Genomic DNA, 18,408 nt, shown 5'->3' with positions numbered 1-18,408 from the left:
GGTGTATACATTTCATAACATTTGATTAACACCAAAGCTGTAATAAAGCTCAAAATGTTAATTGTTATTGGTAATCATAAAATGAACAGATATTGCTTGAGAATATGTGGTTTTTGCACTTGATCATTTCAAATTCAGGAATGAAATATGTTGGGTCTTTATTTGGTTATATTGTCTTGTTTGGTGGTTATCGACTAATATACATTGAGCTTCCAACGATCGAAAAGACGCACATTGCTGAATTGTGAATTTGGCACAGTAAAGTTGATACGGTAAATAATGTTAATTATTTTGTTGTTTAAAAAGCAGGATAGGTTGGACTGTTTGGCATGTCTCGAAACTTTTAGCTGATTTTATTTGAATAAATTCTCATTTATCTTATGAATTGCACAAAGATGGTCCATATAATATATATTCATACCCGTAGACTCGGTGGTTCGTCCGGTAAACGGACAGAAAGTCACAAATTTGGTAGGACAAAAAGTCACAAATAATATGTTGACAATTGTTAGAATATATAAGAGAAATATCTTGAAATATTTACTTTTTATACGCCCGTCGTCTTTTAGACGGGACGTATTATGGTATACCGTTGTCCGTCCGTCCGTCGTCCACACTTCGGACAATAACTCAAAAACACTTTCACCAATTTCCATGAAACTTAAGTGAATTGTTTATATCTATTGACGTAAGCTCCCTTTCGTTTTTTTTTTAATTTCAGATTTTAAGTTTTGGATTTATGGGGCTTTATTCATAAAAAAGGGGGTATTTTCAACACTTCGGACAATAACTCAAAAAAGCTTTCACCAATGTCAATGAAACTTTGGTTAATTGTTTATATCTATTGATGTAAGCTCCCTTTCAATTTTTATAAATTTCAGATTTTAAGTTTGGGATTTATTGGGCTTTATTCATAAAAAAAGGGGGATTTTCAACACTTCGGATAATAACTCAAAAAGGCTTTCACCAATGTCCATGAAACTTTGGTGAATTATTTATATCTATTGATGTAAGCTCCCTTTCAATTTTTATAAATTTCAGATTTTAAGTTTTGGATTTATGGGGCTTTATTCATAAAAAAAGGGGGATTTTCAACACTTCGGACAATAACTCAAAAAGGCTTTCACCAATGTCCATGAAACTTTGGTAAATTGTTTATATCTATTGATGTAAGCTCCCTTTCAATTTTTATAAATTTCAGATTTTACATTTCCTTGTTATGAATTTTTATGCTTAAAAAAGGGGGGATTTTCCAATTTTGGGACAATAACTAACACTTTCACAAAATTTTATGCAACTTTGATAAATTGTTTATATCTATTGACATAAGCTCCCTTTCCATTTTTATAAATTTTAGATTCTACATTTTCTTAAGTAATGAATTTTTATACTTAAAAAAGGGGGATTTTATGAAACTTTGGTGAATATATAAATGTAACATCCCTTTTGATTTGTATATATATATTTCTAGTTGATCATATAAATTCATTTAAAGCATAAACGACGATTTAAAAGAGCAACGGGTGTATCATGCGCTAAAGCCCTTTATTAATACATATATTCCTATTAAAGTTTAGGAAATGTGTCATTATACTTGATAAATGAAGATTTATTTAATTTTAATCAGGCGCGTAGCTCCATATACGCTAACACGCAGTTGCGTGCACATCGATTCGGCAAGCAAAAAAAAAAATGCCAAAATAAAAAATTTATAAATTAATTATGGTTAAAGGAAACACATAATGTTGTCACTTTTTTAATTGATGAACTTTCATTAAATAACGGCATTTCAAATTAAACGTTTTATTGGAGATCATGTAAAAATCGGACAGTACCAGATTTGAATTTATTATACTCGTGTAGTTTCGGAGCACATTTTACAGGGTACGGCTTATCTGTTTGCGATGCGATGTACCAATCGAGATTTATCGAAACCCTTTGATATTATTGAAAATATGCCGAGGCGATGTATTCAACAGACTATTAGAGCCAATCACCATGAAAACACGCCAAAAGAGCATTGGAAAGTCTCATTATATTTTGCGTTCACACACGTAGACCATATGATAATGGAATTGGAGAGTAGAGGGTGTCTGGTATTATCAGAAAATAGCTTCTTTGTGTCGTATCTGCTTCCTCGTGCATGTTGTAGGACATATAACCAAGGAATAATTCTCAACATTGTCTGAGACATACAAAATGACCTGGCATGTATTTGGCGGACAATTTCAATCGGGAGGTCGCTCGATGGAGAACACGTTCGCTGGTTTATAACATCTCGCGAGTGCTACCATGCAGATCTATCAGTTTATTAAGTCTGTTGAAAACAAATGTACGATCAACAATTAACAACGTCAGGTTATCATTGCTAGCATTACTGCATATTGATCGGGATTTCAGTGTGAATGTTGACAAAGTAATAGAGAAGTTCGTTTCTGCTTAGACCCGAAGAGCAGATTTTGGTCACTGTTGAGTAAATTCTGTAATTCAAAAATGTGTTGTTTATGTATTAAATTAACCATGATTTACTCTATTCAGAAGATTCAAGTATTAATAGTTTTACGTTCATAAATTGTTTATAAGTCCTATTTACATGTAGTTCCTCTTTAAACCGTCCTATGACCGAAAACCGAAAAAAAAAACATTTTTCTGCAGTAAAGGGTCCCAAAAAATTTTCGCCTCGCTCCGCTCGGCGGTAGTTGCTTGCACATCGTTTTCTCCTGGCTACGCCCCTGTTAATCATGCAAAAGAAAGATTTATTGGCACAATGAAGCCATGAAAGTGCCAAGCCACTTTGATTTTGTGTTTTTTTAACAATTATTTGATTTACTTTGATATTTTTTGATAAATTTTGTTTACAAAGTTAGATTTTATACAATAGTTCAAGAGAAATACAAAAATATTTTTGTAGAAATAAGCGTTTTTTATTCAATGAAAATAGTCAGAAAAAATGAATTGTGACTTTTTGTCCTGTGACTTTTTGTCCTGTGACTTTTTGTCCTGTGACTTTCTGTCCTACATTCGGTTCGTCCGACCCCCTCCCCCTTTTGAAAAAAAAACACTTAACGTCAAGGTTCTGTTTTAATTGTGTCTGTGAAAGTTGATTTCGTGAGTCCAAATACCACCCCCCTTTTTTTTATTATTAATTCCTGGTTACGAGCCTGATTTCGAGCTTCCCCATAGCTAAAAAAAAACAGTCTGGCTTTGAATGGTTTCGTAAACTTGATATTGTGAAATCTAGGATGTAAACCAACTATGAAAAGAAGAGGCTAAAATGGAACATTCAACCTCATTGGTCGAAAAACAGTTGACTGGCTTCACACTAATCGAAAGACAAACACCAATACAAAAACACAACAGAAGGATACTATACAAATCCTTGTGAAATCCAAGGACCGAGCAACATGAAAATGTTAATACACACATCTAATACATATAGAATAATGACATATTTTGGTTTTGATATAGACTTTATTGGCAAGAATATCAAGCGAGTCCGCCATTTTATAGAGTGAGCTGATATTCCCTCAGATGAAGTCGTTATCGTAAAATAATACCATCTTTTGAATGGCAATTTATCAAACTATATACTTTTGTGTTGAGAATATATATATAAAAAATAAAATAATTATAAGTAAAACTTCTTTTACGCGTACAAAACGTTGGGATAGTTGTTCGGTTGTATGTATATGGAGTCGCGTGTATTTCATAGGTACATTGATGGACTTTGGTATTCAGTACTTGACATTGCGTTATTGCCTTATATATTCGAGTATAAAGAACTGTCCATTAGTAACATCAACAACAAAAAATTACAAAATATTGATAAATGCTTTTGACAATACGTAGCAGTTCAAAATGAATCGATCTGATGTCCTAGTATGGGAATGGTTTGGGTTTCCCAATCATGTTTTACACGGCATAATTCTGTGTGTTCCTGTACCAAACCATATAAGGCTGTAGACGAGCTTTAATCATTGATTGACGATTGTCAAAACTTGTACTTGTCTTTTTTTTATATTTTGTTGTGGAGTATCCTGTATTTAGCTGTTGATATGGTATGGATATATTATTATTAAAAGTGATATTGTTTTTGTGTTACATGCCCTGACTTCGCCATATTTGATGAAAACATATTCTTCTCTTTACTCTCTAGCTAAACGTAACTTTCTGGCTTGTCAGAATCAGTCATTTTGATAAAACATTATAAAAGATTGAGTTATTTCCCGTTGATTGATTGCTTTTGATTTCGTTAGTTTGTATGGACTCACCCCTTTTTAATTGCATTGGAATTCAGTCTTTTTGCTATGCATTTTTTTTTACCGTGGAACAATTAATATTTACATTAACAGTACAAATTATATTGTCCGAATTCGCCTACAATGTCTTCGGTGAGGTTTATGTACAAATATTGTATCCTTCAATGCAACCAAACAATACATATATATATACCTAAAGTATTTAAAAAGATATTCAATTTTCAATCATAATCAAAATTAAATTGTACGAATATTTTGAAGCAAAGTGTAGCTAGAATCCATAAGACTTCTCTATTGGTAAAAAAGGATCACTGTTTACATTGGCTTCATCCAGCTTAACAGAACGACATGAAGGGTAAGTTAATGGGTATAGCATCTCATGGTATGCAAATGAGTCTCTCAATACTTTCGTTAATGAAAAGTGTGGAAGATTTTGTGTAAATGCACCGTAAAAAAATGCTGTATCCAATATGTATGCCCTCAAACAATACGATATGTAGACATTTTTTAAACAGTTTATCAGTAATGCAAAATCTGTACAAGAACATGAAATGCAATATAAGTTTTGTATCGTTCTGCAATAGAACGGTATTGCAGTTTAATTCGCCGATTCCATAATTTGCTGACAAACGAACAGAAAACGATTAACGGGTATATTTTGCAGTTCTTTATTAAAAATTGGGTTCACTCCCTAGTGGTGGATTACCGAGGGAAGGTGCGTACAAAAATCGGGGGCTTTGAATTAGATCGTTTAAAAAAATTCGCCTCGTTCGCTCGCCAGTATCTTCGCCTTTTTAGACAATAATGTCCCTTTCTCTTAATTTTCTTATACGTGCGTTGATTTGTCAGTAGTATATAGATCATTACAATTTAAATGTCATTCTACAATATCAATTTCATTTTAAGTAGGGTTTAGCATGTATATATATAGATTCCACCACTGCATCGAGTGTAATACGATATTTATCCACTCGAGACAGTTAAATTTTCAATTTTAAAGTCCGAGCCGCCTCGGCGAGGACTTTAAAATTGATAATTTAACTGTCGAGAGTGGATAAATATCGTATTACACGAGATTTGGTGGTGGAATCTGTTTCTCTAATGATTTTCTAACATTATGCAGGCAAACTTATTCCTTCTTTTCGAATGATCTGCAAAAAGATGTGTTCTTTCTATGTGACGTCGTCAGGCATGGTCGCCTTTTTTCATGTCGTCACAATAGGAAATTCAGAGGACAGCAAGAAAATTCGACGTCACAATCGGATTTTAACCAATGAAGTACTGAGATCAAACAAACCACACGTTGATTAAATTTTTTTATACAATGGGTGCAGAAAGGGATAAATTGACGAAGAATTAGAGAAATATATTTATCATATACTTAGACTAAATAACATATAAATTTTACCGTATGATAATAGCATGAAATTGACGTAAATTCCATATTTTTTTGAATCGGTGCTTAACGGGCTGATATGAAAAGTTTATCACATGCTTCGATTGTTATCACATGCCTTTCTGTAACGTTATCACATGGCATTCCGGTAATACTCGGTCAATTCCGGAAAATACACCTCAATGCTACGTTTTCAGTGAAAAACATTACAAAGTAGTGTACAAAACAATTATTTCAATACTGGAAAGTATATTGTTTAAAATAATAAAAAAAATTAAAAAACAAAAACAAAAACAAAAACAAAAACAAACAAATTATTTAATAAATGCATTTTTTAAGTTTTTCTGAAACATAATTTAGAAAGTTTCTTTAAAAAGTTGACTTTTCCAAACAATGATTATTAGGTATATTGTTGAATTATTTTTTTGCTGATTCGTCCATATTAAAATGTTTTTTTCTCTCTCTCTCTCTCTGTTGAGGCATATGATAGAAAGATTTCATATTGAATGTATCAAATTTTAGGCCCGACGGCCGTGAACTTTTTTACTCTTTAAACTTCGGGAACCACGTAAAAGGATCAATATATGAATCTGTTATTTTTCTCTACTGTTGAAGCATATGATAAAAAGATCATAACATGTCATTTTTCATATCGCATGTATTATCAGCCCTCGGTCAATATCAGCCCTCGAGCCGTGCGGCTCTTGGGCTGATATTGAACCTAGGGCTGATAATACATGCGATATGAAAAATGCCATGTAATAATCTGATAATATCATTTGAACTTTCATTAATGGTGATTTTTGAAGGCTGAACACTGCAAAATGTCTCCTTTGATATGGCATGTACTGATTTTCCTTTGCTGTCTGAAAGGTAAGTTAATATTTATTTAATTTTGGTTCTGCTTTACGCTTTAAAGACCATTAACACCAAAAAATCGATGCATTCACGTGAAGAAAATTGAAAGACCTTTTGTGAGATTTTAAAGACATTTCACAACGGTTAAAATATTCGAAATACATGTAGCTCTTGCCGCGATATAGGCCTTTTCCCGCTGGTGTGATTAAAAGCAATCATCAATTGATCCATCAACTTCACATTTAATCCTTCTACTTGATTGACCATCTAAGCAAAATATACATATTCCAAGTTAATTGGGGAATGGTGTCTACTGGAAGTTTAATCTATTTAACGGAGCCTTTTACTTTCTATGATAAGAGTAAATTGACCACATAACTTTAACCACTAATGTGGATTATGTGCAAATCTAGACAACTTTGACTAATTATGTTCGTGATTTTTATTTTAAAACTGAAACAATATGAGACATTGCTTTTAAACCCAATATGTTCATAAATAAAAATCTAGTGACAATACGAATACCTTGTGCTCGTTTTTTTATACGACTGCAAAAATTGAAAAAAATGGTCGTATTATATTAGTATCATGTCGTCGTCGTGGTCAGCGTCGTCCGAAGACGGATGGTTTCAGGATAATTACTTTAGTATAAGTAAATAGAACATACCCGTAGTCAAATAAGCACTGTTAAAGTCAACGTTTTGTTCAAATTGTGACTGTTAAAGTCGAGTTCATGAGTTCTGTTGATCTAATTGGAGAAATAAAGGTAATATCGAAATAAAAAAAGAACTAAATTACAGAAATCGCTAAAATTTTACAATTATTTAGTTTATTTGAAAACAATAATAAAAATATAGGTCACCGGTGAGTTAAAAAAGATATTAGAATTTTAATGCCCAAAAATGGCATTTTTTGCACCCAAGGGAGATAATTTGGAGCTTTTTCCATGATAAACACATTTTAAAAGTCATCTGGGGCCAAACCGAATCGATTTTTTTGGTTGATTTTTGTACCATATCATAAATTAATAACTAATAGTGTAATAAATAAGATTTGTAATGACAATACAAATGTTTATTTTTTTGCCGAAATTTTTGTACCCGCGAGCCTCCTTAATTAAGTGAATGGATCTCTCAGAAATTATGCTACACGGTTTCTTACTACAAAGGAAAGACTGGAATTGAGTTTTGGGGTCCTTGCTCCAAGGTGGGAGGGGGATTTCAATAAGTGAGGGGTTAAAAAAAGGGGCTCAAATAAGCATTTTTGTAGTTTTTAGTCAATAACTTGTGTTTAAGTGTATAAATCTCCCTGAAATTATACCACTAGTTTCCATACTACAAAGGGATGGTTATGGGGGTTATGGCTCAAATCATTAAGCAAATAGGGGCAAAAAAGGGGTAAAACAAGGATTTTTCTGGTTAAAGGACAATTTAGACAATTTAAAAGCAGTGTAAGGGAGGTAATGCAATTAAAATTTAAAGAATCCTGTTATATATGTGTTTGATTACTTGATTACCTCCCTTACACTGCTTGTTTTCAAAAGTTTAGAGAAGAAATTGCATAGTATTGTGTAATAGATTTGTTAGATCTTGACCACATTTATATTGTGACAAAAACCTATATTATGTCAAAACTTTGATCACAATCCAAATTCAGACAGTATCAAGCTTGAATCTTGTGACCAAATTTGCCCCAACTGTTCAGGGTTCGACCACTGCGGTCGTATAAAGCTGCGCCCTGTGGACCTGGGTTTTTATTTTCATTAAATAACAAAAATCGGGAAAGCGTAAGATTCTGTTCGTATAAACGGTATCCCAAAAATGATATCTTTTGATTAAGACCCGGAATACATCGTTGCCAGTATAAACTTCTTGTGTATGTGTTCATGCAAGGCTTTGCACGAGGAGGCACCGGTATACACACAAGAACTCGTTCATATATACAAACCAATGCGAGCACTTGGATCTGCAAATGCCATGAACTTAACAACCCACGGGTAAGAACCAAAACATATGGGACAAGAAGATTCGACAAAGCGTCAACCGATCTGTGGAATGATTTGCCATGTGATCCGCTAAACATCCATTATGTTAACAGTTAAAGAAAAACTGAAAACTCATTTATACAGACATTCTTTTAATAGTTCTTAAAATATTTCTATATAATTGTAATAATTTTGGAATTTTAAAGTCATAAGAAACCTTAAATTAAAAAAAATATACATATGTTTTTATAACTAAATGGATAGTTTTCATTATACAAGTTAACTTATGTACATATACTTTTTCTGAGGAAAATTCTTTAATTTGTCCACTTTTACAAAAAGTTATCTTATTTTTAATTGCTTCATTCCAGGAAGCAATTCGCCGACATATTTTCCGTATGCATAGTGACCTGAGCGTAACCCTCCTCGTAAAATTCCGGTAAAGATACGCATGGATCTGTCATTAAAATAAACAAATCTGATTGTACATGTTAAACACGTGCTAAATTGTTATTTGTTTACTATAAGGTGACAATCGGTAAACTTCGGCTTCAAAACACGATATTTAATAAGCATCCATATTTTTTAAATCATAACAGACAGAGAGAGAAAAAAAATGACGATTATACGATATATTTGCGTAAAAAAATGAGAAAATCGTGCACATGCAGAGGACTTAGTTTATGATATATACATGCATTGGTTCAAGAATTAGATAAACATTTTTTTTCCACCACTCACTCGTTTCATATGACTTTAACAACGTTTAAGCAATTATTTTTTTTAATTTTAAACTTAATTATTTTTTTTTTTTTTTTTTTTTTTTTGGCAAATATTTTTGAAGTTTCAACTTATTTTTATTGGTACGGTTTTAATACCTCCTTGATTCTACCATGCCCATTTTATATAAATTTTATTGTTTATCAGTAAATTTGGACAAGGTATGATAAGGGCCCTTTTTGGCCCCCCTTTTTCCAGAATTTTTACACTTTGAAGTAATTTTGTCTAACAAATGTCTCACAAATGTCAATTTTGTATGCAAATTAGTTCACAGAATCCAAACTAAACAAATTTGCATGCAAAATTGACTTTGTGAGACAAAATTGACTTTTGTGAGACAAATTTTGTCAATTTTGTCTCACGAAAGTCAATTTTGTCTCACAAATGTCAATTTTGTCTCACAAATGTCAATTTTGTCTCACAAATGTCAATTTTGTCTCACAAAAGTCAATTTTGTGTCACAAAAGTCGATTTTGTATGCAAATTAGTTAACAGAATCCAAACTAAACAAATTTGCATACAAAATTGACTTTTGTAGCCCAATTTTCAAATTAGTTAACAAAAAAAGTCTGTGTTACAAAAATTAATTTTGTCATGACAAAAGTAACTTTTGTCCACTGAAAGATCATTTTGTATGACAAAATTTTAAATTTGTAGTATGCTACAAATTTTGTTAAACTGAACTCCACGGCCGACACTCGGCTAACCGAGAGATAGGTCGGTTAATCTATATTGAGTATGCGGCTATATCGGCGGTCAGTCTGTTAATCGGGTTGGCTAAAGTCTGTTAATCAGGTGTTATCGTGAAAATCAGTGCAAGGTCAGGATGTTTCATTGTATAACTTTTTAATTATATTTATATCATAAAAACAATTCACGTCTGACAAAATGATTTGGAGTACTGAATCCAGTGGTGTAATTTTTTTTTTCTTACTTCAATAAACGATCTATAAAATGAAAAGGCGAGTTACTCATCAGTAAATTTATACACATTTTACACACACAAAATGTACACAAAAATGACAACTTGGTTGAGTTTACTTGTATGCAATCTTTTGAACACAGAAAAAAGACAGACATTATGTTTGTTTACCATATTAACATCAATATGTGAAAAATCTACACGAAAAACTGTATTTTGGTGACATAAATCAATTTTTGATAAAAAAAATATGGTCTGTTAATGGGTCGGATGTATAAAACCCGGTCTGTTAATTGGTCTGTTAAGAGTTATGAATGACATTACTAGTATAATTTAATTGCTATATGGGGTGTTATCTGAATAAAGGGATAGGCTCAAGATTAGTGGCTAGAATATATGGAAACAACACATGAACAATGAAACATAAGTTTAGACAATGGAATCTGAAAATTGATAGAAATGGTTTCAAAAAGTGTAATATCAAAGTAATATTAATTTCATCAAAGAATGGTCGCATATATCATGTAGATTCTGTTTCTCTACACCATCTTGAAGGTCACTCGATAGAAAAACAAGCACGTTTGCGGACTGCTAGTCGGCAAAATGACTTACGATATCATAGGAATACATCATTACTCGAAAAATAAAATTAATATTATGCATTTATTGTGATTAACAGGATATAAAATTGTCTTTTTGTTACACATTAAATCAGCACCCAACACAAATATAAAAAAAATACTAATGTCAATTTCTTGTTTAGAACAACGTCTTACCAACGATTAGAAAACAACGGTCATTCCGTACTTGGTACAGACATTTCCTTAGGCGGCAGAAAATGAGAATGATGACTCGGTACAAAGGAAAATACATACCGGAAATAAACTCCTCATAGATACCAGGATTGAAATTCGATATTTACGCCTTATATTTACGCCAGTCACGCGTTTCGTCTACGAAAAAATCATCAGTGACGCTCGAAAAAAAATGTTTAAAAGGCCAAAAACGAAGTTGAAAAGCATTGAGGAAATACAACTAATACCGGCGTCACACATCAGCGTATAGATCCGGCGTGTTTAAAATCATTTACGCTGTCAATACGCTAGTAATTTTGGATGCATTTAACCTGTCAATCATATTTGTAACGTGTGCAAAACGAGCTTTAAGCGTGTATTGGGCGTACTAGAAGCGTACCTAAGGCTAAGCGTTCATCTGGCGTTCAAGAAACGTATGTTGGCGTATGTTGTATGTTTTTTTATGCTGCATAAAAATTTCCTCGGGTTGTAGCGTTCATCAAGCGTATTTACTTTCCTTTAGTGGCTAGAGGTATAGGGGGAGGGTTGATATCTCATAAACATGTTTTTCCCCTCCGCAATTTTGTGCCTGTCCCAAGTCAGGAGCCTCTGGCCTTTGTTAGTCTTATATGATTTTTAATTTTAGTTTCTTGTGTATATTTCGGAGTTTATTATGACGTCCATTATCACTGTACTAGTATACATATTTTTTAAGGGGCCAACTAAAGGACGAGTACGGGTGCGGGAGTTTCTCTCTACATTGAAGACCCATTGGTGGCCTTTGTCTGTTGCATGGTCTATGGTCGGGTTGTTGTCGCTTTGACACATTCCCCATTTCCTTTCTCAATTTTTACCTTTTTATTTCGACGTACTTCAAACTTTTGCAACGCGCTTTGAACGATTGCTAAGCGTTCCTATGGCGTGCAACTAACGTATACCGACTTCGTCAATTTTCTCTGTACGTTTGGTGCACGCCGGTCTATACGTCAATGTGTGACTCCGGCATAAGGTAATCTATTCCCAAGGTAGAAAAGCCTAAGTATTTCAAAGAAAACGAATGGAATTAAACCAGCTGCATTGCAACACATGACACATTCATAGATGTTACCATGGAAGTAATATTGAAAGGAATAACATCGTCGTCACTTCAAAGGTTTCATCTGCGTTACCGCCCATCTTTCGATAACTCGTTAATTGGTTCAATAGCTGGCATGGAAGTTGATTCTCCGCATGTGATCGATCAAATCACAGACACTTATCGGTCATTTTCGTGTTCACGGAGAATTACGAACAGACAAGCTTTTGTCGTATATACGTGCGAGCATGGAAGTAATATTGAATTATATTAAATATTACTTCCATGGTGCGAGGTAACCCGAATAGTCCATTCGTTACATTCCGTTGATGTACGCTGCCGAATAGAGTCTTTCGTTCAATTTTTATTTTAGTCCAATTTTTTCCTATTTTTGGTTAGTTTGAGCATGGAAGTAATATCTAAATATTACTTCCATGGTTTGAGTCTTAATAGTTTAAACCGACACCTATCACATACGAAATTGGAGAACAAGGCTGGGTCATTTTCAATTTTAATATTTACATACAGTTAAAAAAAACATTTCCGTAAGTTAAGAAGATGATTGTACAAAAAAAACGTTTGGACCCCCTTTATTAAATACGAAAAATCCATAGAATCACTGTAAAACTACCTTTTATCAAAACTCTTTCCTACCATCTGTTATTCGTGAATGGAACAGGCTTCCACAAGACGTTAGATGTAATCCATCAAAATTTACACTTAAAAATTACATAAATCGAGATACCAAGAAAGTCCCTACATATTATAATACTGGTTGTAGAAAAGGCCAAATACTTCACGCCAGACTCCGGTTGAACTGCAGTGGCTTAAATGAACACCTTTTCCAGAAAAACATTGTTCTTTCAAGCCTGTGTAAATGTGGGCAAGTTGAGAGCAGCAAACATTATTTGCAAGAATGTCATAATTATGGACTCATCAGGGCACAAACCATTTCTACACTACCAATATATAATGTACAAACATTAGTATAAGGTAGTGAACTCATCAGTGATGAGGAAAACGAAAATATTTTTAAAGTTGTACAAAGATTTATTTTAGAAACAGGGAGATTTGGTCCATAACAATTATCTTTATGTCGATGTCGATTTAGATGTTACCTTTTTTTCGGAACATTTACATATTTCTCAGATACATGAACCATAATTATAATAAAAAGAGTTGATCCCAATTTTCGATCAAACTGACTTCTGAGTAACGGCCAAACCACAGAATAAACATGTTAAATGTGAATTGAAAATTAGATTATACGAGTTTCTTATATACTATGTTCCTAATTTTGTCATTTTTTCTTAAGGGAGACGGATTTATATAAGTTTTTCTTGTTTCCGAATCCCTGTATTTATATGTATATTTATATTTCATGCACTTTTTGAATAAATATTGTTTAAACTAAATACGAAAAATCTAAGTCTTTCGTGTATTAGTCAATTAAAATATTCACAATTCTAAACGATTCTATCCTTCAATTTAAATTCTTGATACATAAACTAATTTGTGTAAAAACTAATTTGCCGTAAGACAGATAGATTCAAGCCCATTTCGTCGGTTTGTTATAATTTTTATAATTTAAAAAAAATATATATTTACGAAAATATTATCCCCATTTTAGTTGTCCAGTTTCAATAATGTAATCAATGACATTTATGACATATACATAAATTTAGAATACTTGAAAGTAAATATCCTTCTTTTTCAATCTCGATAAACTTTGCACATTTCAACAGTAAACAAATCTATGTCTAGATTTGCCTACATTATTTTGTTCAACATCATGTGAAACCTGATCGATTCATCGGTATTTAACTGTTTAACTCGGGATCCGCTTTTAACCGGAAAATACTTTTAGAACAGTTTAAAATAACGGTAAAAAGCAAAAATATGCTAAATTAAATACAATTTTCCATGCTAAACTGTTGTAGTTTGAACAATTCTCGTCCGTTTTTCAAGTTTTTTTTACATCATACGACTTTATCTGAAGATAGAGATTGTATATGATACAGTGCCACCTTCTCAGTAATAATAAACCTCGGATTTAACACAGGTACTCTATAATTACCGGACTCGATAAAATCACGTGACTGATAAGAAATTCCAGATGCCATTTTACAACCGCGGTATCACAGATAGTAACCAAAGGGATCTTACCATTGGATAAAATCATATGACTTTAGTACAGGGCTCTGCAGGCCGTTAATACATGCTAATTAGGCGATGTTATTCCTTTTAAATATTACTTCCATGATGTTACAGACTTTGAACAGACAAAAAAATAAGGCTGATTAATTGATAACTTGGCGTAAATAATACATTCATGCGATTTCGAGCGGCCAATCAGTCCATATAACGCTATATTGAGGTGACACACCCTTTTAATGAAATGCAAAGAAAAAAAGAATAAAAGTGCTCTTTCTATAAGGATACTGTTGCACCGTATTGTAATTTTTTGGTCACAAGTACATCTCACTTTTTTCAATGAGAAAATATAAACTCAAGGTAGTAAGACCATTGTCTTGGCTAAATAACTCTTAACTGACACGATTTAAATTGTCCAACCCATTAACAGACTGTATTCCCCAAATTTTCATTAAAATGTGGTATAACTCAACTTATATAACAATTATGAAATATTTATCAATGACAATTATTTTTTTAGAACCGAAGTACTATTTTGTGTCCTTTAAATCATATCTAAAAATGTTTTTTTAGCCTTTTATCCAAAATATTGCTATGTGTACAAGCCTAAAAATCACATACATTGTACTTGCGCGACGCCTTTTCGTTTTACTTAAAATTGCGCAGGCTATGCATTTTTTTTACTGGTGGAAAATGTTCTATGATAGATATCATTTTGTCAGACACTTTTCTTTTTTTGATGTGGTTCTCATAATATGCCAAAAATCTGTATATTTAAGAGAGTTTAACATTAAATTGTGAGTTTTACTCTTAACAGACGTATAACCAACCCGATTAACAGACTGACCGCCGATATAGCCGCATACTCAATATAGATTAACCGACCAATCTCTCGGTTAGCCGAGTGTCGGCCGTGAACTCATTTTTGTTGAACAAAGCTCACTTTTGTCCGTACAAAATTGAATTTCGAGTACAAAATCATACGAGTCCCATTCGGCGCCCCGTACGAATATCAATAGGAAAATTATTACCGGCAGTTTTCTTTATGCCCAAATAACAAACAAGAATTTAGAATTCATAGTTCAAAGGTCACAATTACTGATGAAATTGCGTAGTAATGAAAGATGTTTGACATAATACGTCAATCTCTGACCATACATTATTTTTCTTAAATAAATTAAATGTTCTATTTAAATTACAGTATATATTTGAAATAAGAACAAGGCTTATTTTGGCGGTGATTTTGATGATATTGCCATTTTCTGCCATTTCAAATTAAATATTTGAAGGTATCAGTCATCTTTTAATATGTAAAAAAAAGGATAGAATCTGATTTGGAAAGATTGTTCATAATGTTTTCAAAACAAAAACAAATTCTACATTTTGTTGATTTCTATAACGAGACTTTATTCTAAATATTGGTTCGATTTTAACTCTCAACATCTACGATAGGGTTTTATTTGGGTAATCACGATGGTGCGAACTAGAACAGTACTTTGTCCTTTTTTTTTAAACCCAGAATATTTTTTACTTTTTGTTTAACGAAATGCTTCTTTGATTACTATTTCAGGAGTTGTACTATCATATAGTAAAGATGAAGTTGCCCTTGCGATTTGCACAGCAGAAACTAACGGTTCCATGACATTCTATGGGCGAGTTCTTGCTGTTAGAAGAACATGTAGGAATCCAGGAAAGAAGTGTAAAGACATTTGCAAAGAACAAGGTGCAACGTAAGTATTATGGGACGTATTGGCAAGTCAAGAAAGTTTGATGTAAGAGTCCCGCAATTAAGAATTGAGGTTTTTGACAACTACATGTTTGAAATTCTTTTTTATTCCTACTCTGAAAAATTACTTTCTTGTGTACTCGACATGCAATCACCATAATCTACCTATATTTTCAATCAAAACTATATAAAAAAAATCTCCAATATTTTGCCCGACTTTTAAATTAATGAGATCAACAGTTGTATCATTCTTCTTTATATTTGCTCTAAGTTGAAGACAACACTTGACACATTTACTCTTAAATTTGGCCAATGGTTTTTCTTTTTTTTTTCCTTTTTTTTTTGGGGGGGGGGGGGGGTATTTAAGATTTAAGTGCAACTATATCGCTACTATTTAAGACATTAAAATGCAAAGAACGCACAACTTTGTGGAATTTAACCGGACACAAATCGGTAAACTTCTTTTGTTAATTTCGCATATAAATTGACTAGAATTTCAAGATATCAACAGGAGAAAAACTGGTAATGAAATAAAACATAATGGTTGCTTTCATAGAATTATACACCATGCATTGAAATGGCTGCACAACATTCTCACAATTCAAATGTTCATTCACTTAACAGATAAACTATAATTGTGAACAATTTTTTTTTTCAGATACCACTGTTCTGACGCTGTTCACATTTACAACAGGTCCACCTTGAAATACCTTGCAGCACATCGCTATCTGTTACATGGTTGCGATGCGACATATTGTGGTCCAAACTATTGCTGCTGTGGACAATAGATACTGGATCGAACACACCGTGACATGAAATTAACTATTTAAAAAAAGTTATTAATCATATTTAATGTAGCCTGCAATTAAAGAAGTCAAACATTTTGATGAATATTTTCTTGATCCTCTGCATGGAATTTCGACGAGATAACCATGATGTATACCAACAATAGTTTAACATGCAGTTTACAGCTTAAGTAAAAGCTTAATAATCAAATTTGAATAAATGATTTAAAAACGGTTAGTATGTGCATAGAAATGATAGAATATATAACTAGTTAACGTCAATGACACCTCAGTTTTATACAAAATCCCGTGGGTATAAAGCAGATGGTTTTTTTTTCAAATACCGAAAAGGTGGAAGTGATAATCACATGGATTTTATACAGGTTTTCAGTATAAGGAGAATTAGTGGGGTGACTGAAGGCAGATTTTTTGGAATTTAATCTCCCCACCGAACACACACCTACATGTACATAATATATCATTGGAAAGAGGAAATCGTGTGCTAAGATAATATGCCTGTCGTCAGGACTTGATATGTTCACATTTTTTTTAAATCGAGGTCAAAGGTCATATGTAAAATTTTGTGAAAATTTGGGTGGGTTTCAATTTTGACATTTTTTTCTATTTCTAAACTCTACCTAAATACAAATGATGCTGTTTTGGCTTTAGTAATGTTTGTTATTATACATAAACCTTAATCATTGAGATTTTTTTTATCAAAAAAAATCCTAAAACGACGTTATATAAACAAAACTTCAAAAAATCAAGTTTTCAACCTATAAAATGTTAAGAGCACCTAAACCTTAGAAAAATATCAATTTCAGGTAAAAATCAAGTGTCATGCAGGACAATACTTTAAAATTATTTTTTAAACTATCATATTGGGTGAGGTATCAAACCAAAGCCATAGAACACTACAGTCAAATACGACCTCAAATTGAATTTGCGGATACTTCAGGTTTTTTTATAGACTACTCGTTTCTTTTTGGTTTTTTTCACAATTATTACTGCTACCATAGTATTATCTTTTGTTGTGTATTTAACTCTGGTTAATATCTATTACATTATAGGTTTTGTAACTATATCCCCTCTTTTTACCCTTGCAACGTACCACAGACTTCAAAAGTATTCCATATAAAACAAGAGGCTCTCAAGAGCCTGAATCGCTCACCTTAATTTTTTTGGTTAAATCTCTCATCAATGATTATTTTGGCTTTTCAATTTATTTAAATGTTCTTTGAATCGTCCTATTTTCTTCAAAAGCAAAAAAAAAAATCATTTTCTCCTATGTTCTATTTTAGCCATAGGAGCTATGTTTCTGACATACAAGGAAATGAAATATAAAATTTATACTAGATACTCTGAAACTCATTTAGCCTAAGTTTGGCTGAAATTGATACAGCAGTTTCAAAGGAGAAGATTTTTTAAAGTAAGTCAACATGATGAACAAATTGTGAAAAAAGTCTTTAAAGGGCAATAACTCCTTAAGGGGTCAATTGACAATTTTGGTCAAATTGACTTATTTGTAGATCTTACTTTGCTTAACATTTTTGCTATTTAATTAACAGTTTATCTGTATCTATAATAATATTCAAGATAATAACCAAAAACTGCAAAATTTCTTTAAAATCATCAATTCAGGGGCATTATACCTGAAAAACCAGTTACCCAATTC

General features: G+C 32.4%; 1 long non-coding RNA gene across 1 annotated transcript; it reads left to right on the top strand.

Annotated features, from left to right (window-relative positions):
- Positions 1 to 6,447: 6,447 nt before the first annotated feature.
- Positions 6,448 to 16,832, top strand: LOC143055887 (uncharacterized). Its single transcript, XR_012972161.1, has 3 exons — positions 6,448 to 6,528; positions 15,793 to 15,952; positions 16,607 to 16,832. It is a non-coding gene; the product is annotated as an uncharacterized LOC143055887 (long non-coding RNA).
- Positions 16,833 to 18,408: the final 1,576 nt, after the last annotated feature.

This window comes from Mytilus galloprovincialis, chromosome 13, assembly GCF_965363235.1.
Source record: "Mytilus galloprovincialis chromosome 13, xbMytGall1.hap1.1, whole genome shotgun sequence".
Classification (NCBI taxonomy): domain Eukaryota; kingdom Metazoa; phylum Mollusca; class Bivalvia; order Mytilida; family Mytilidae; genus Mytilus; species Mytilus galloprovincialis.
The sequence above is the reverse complement of the archived record's forward strand: the minus strand, read 5'-3'. Positions and strand labels throughout refer to the sequence as shown.